The sequence below is a fragment of the Echinops telfairi genome, unplaced genomic scaffold, assembly GCF_000313985.2.
Source record: "Echinops telfairi isolate 266 unplaced genomic scaffold, ASM31398v2 ScPeMD7_7469;HRSCAF=8507_0, whole genome shotgun sequence".
Taxonomy (NCBI): Eukaryota; Metazoa; Chordata; class Mammalia; order Afrosoricida; family Tenrecidae; genus Echinops; species Echinops telfairi.
The window spans coordinates 86076401-86079701 of NW_022111372.1; positions in this window are offsets into that span (position 1 = coordinate 86076401).

Sequence of the window (3301 nt, forward strand, 5' to 3'; positions counted from 1 at the left end):
TTTGCTTATGCACACATTTGTCTTCAGTGATCATATCGGGAAGGTGGGCACACAATGATATGATTTTTTTTGTTCTTTGATGCCTGATACCTGATCCCTTCAATACCTTGTGGTCACACAGGCTGGTGTGCTTCTTCCATGTGGGCTTTGTTGTTTCTGAGCTAGATGGCTGCTTGTTTACCTGCAAACCTTTAAGACCCCAGACGCTATATTTTTTGATAACTGGGCACCATCAGCTTTCTTCACCACAATTGCTTGTGCACACATTTGTCTTCAGCAACCATGTCTGGAAGGTGTGCATCATGAATGCCAATTTAATTGAACAAAGTGTTCTTGCATTGAGGAAGTATTTGAGTGGAGGCCCAATGTTCATAAACCTATAAATATATGCACATAGATCTATTTCCCCATCATCCTGTATAAATATATTTACATATGAATATGCCTTTTATTGGGGGCTCTTACATCTCTTATCACAATCCATACATTCATCCAGTGTGTTAAGCACATTTGCACATATGATGTATCATCATTTTCAAAGCATTCTCTTCTCACTTGAGGTCCTGATATCAGCTCCCCATTTATTCCCCCTCCCTCCCACACCCACCCTCCTTCATGAACCCTTGATAAGTTAAAGATTATCATTTTTATATCTTACATCGTCCTCCATCCCCCCTCACCCACAACTTTCTTCTAGTTCTTTGGTGCTTCCTTCCCTCCACTAACATGACTGCAATTCTACTTACAAACCAGATTAGACCAGAACATGCACCCGCAACACAGGGAATCCAGGATAGAAAACCCCTCAGGGTGATAGTCTTATAGATACCTTCTTTATGCATGCTGTGTGCTAAAGATTAAAACAAACAAAAGTATACATATACACAAGGGAATGAGACACAATGTTAAAGAATAATAAGAATGAGAGGAAACCTCAGAATGAGTAAACCTGGAGGACATGATATTGAGTGAAATAAGTCATTCACAGATGGACAAATACTGTAGGAGATCACTCTAATGAAAAGTCAGGGTCGGTGTTTACACTAAAATAATGATTCTTGAAAGAGGAATGGGGAGTCACTGGTGCAAGGATTGAAAAGTATTAACTTGGGTAAAGGGGAAGTCAATACACAATAACAAGGAGATTGGCAATAGATAGAAGCAGGAGAAGATACTGGAAGCTTTAAAGAAAGAAGGAGAAAACAGCAGATATGGGGCAAAGTGGCATAAGTGATGGTATATTAAAGAGATTGCAATGACCGAGATGAAGCAAATGTATTAAGATCATTGAACGTGAAACTAATGATCTGTTCTGTGAAGCTTCGCCCAACTCACAATAAAAAGTTTTGGGGTCTTTAGTTTGTTTATTTAAAAAGGAAGACGATGGCATGACTACACAGAGTCACTGTGGACATTTAATCATTTCAGGAGTAGCAAATGATCAACAACCAATGCGGTTGAAATAGAAGTCCGTGATCCAATGAAGGCACTGGTGAAATACAAGCCTCTGAGAATCAATAGCTTGCTAATGGAGATGTTTCAGCAAACATGCAAGGCTGGAAGTGTTCATTCATCTATAAAAAAGAAAGATAGCTACCTGACCACCTAACTGGAAGATATCCAGTTTTGTGCACATTTCAAAGAAAAATGATCAAATAGAATATGGAAATGTCTGAACAATGTTATTAATATCACATGCAAATACAATTTTCCCAAGGAGAATTAAAAATTATTTGCAGCAGTACTTTGACAGGGAGCTGCCAGAAATTCAGGCTAGATTTAGAAGAGAATGCTGGTGTCAGATGTCTCTTGGCTGAAAGCAGAGCATACTCTAATGCTTTCTTGCGTTTTGCTGACTATTCAAAGCACTAAACAGTGTGTGGGTGTTTTGTACCAAAAAGGTGGGCACTGAAGGTTTCAAAATTAGGAAAAGGGCCCATCAGGGCTGTTTCTTTTCACCATACTTATTCAATCTATGTGCCAAGCAGACACCCCAATAAACTGAACTTTATGAATCACATGGCATCAAATTAGAGGAAGGCTGATTAACATCCTGTGATATGCAGATTACATAACACTGTTTGCTGAAAGTAAAGAGGACCTGAAGCACTCTTACTGATGAATATCGAAGACCACGGCATTCTGTATGGATTCCATCCCAACATAAAGGAACCCCACATACTCCCAACTGGATCACTAAGCAATATCAGGATAAGTGCAGAAAATATTGAAGTTGTGGAGAATTTTACTTTACTTGGATCCACATGGTTGTTGATCTATCCAGTCAAGAAGTCAAACAATATACTGCGGCATAGGGTAAATCCGCTGAATCAGGCTCCTTTAAAATGTTAAAAAGCAAACCTATCACTTTGAGGACTAAGATGGGCCTAACCTGACCTATGATACTTCCAATCACCTCATATGCATAGGAAAGCTGAGCAATGAGTAAGGAACCGTGGGGAAGAATGGAAGCATTGGAAATATTGTGTTGACAAAGAATAGTGAACCTAGCATGGACTGCCAAAAGAACAAACCAATCTGTTTTGGAAAAAGTACAGCCAAATTTCTCCTTGGAAGACAGGACATCAAGATTTCATCACTTTGGGCAAGCTATCAGGAAAGACAATCCTTAAAGAATGTCTTGCTTGGTAAAGTGCAAGGTCAGCAAAAGCAGTAAGACTCTTAAGGAGATTGATTGACACAGTGGCTTCAACAATGGGCTCAAACATAGAAAAGATGGTGATGAGGGGGCAGGACCCTGCAGTGTTTGTTTGGTTGTACATAAGATAGCTGTGTGTGTGTGAATCAACCCCACAGCACCTAACAACAGCAACATACTATGAAGTTTTTGGCAGGGCTACTGGACTAAGGTGATCTAAATGAAAGACCTCAGGGTCTACTTCCAAAATCAGCCAATTAGAAACCTGATGGCCCATGAAGATCCAGTCCACAACAGGTCATGATGCTAGTACAGGATGGAGCTACATTTTCCCATCATGCATAAGGTCATCAGGATGTCAGGGCCCAACTCCATGGCAACTAACAAAAATATGTTCTTTAGGATCAAATGAGTTGTACGGTATTGGGTACAATTCTTGGCACATACTGAGTACTCCCATGTAGGAGTTATTTTCACTACTGGTGCATTTATTATTGTTTACTTAGGGACTGCCATTTATTGAATGAAAAAGAATTCCTGTTACCCTCCTAGGGTAAATAAGTGCTAGCAATGTATGCTACCTTTCTATTCCTATGCCAAGCATCCTCATGGCCATGTAGAAAGATTTTTATTAAACCAATA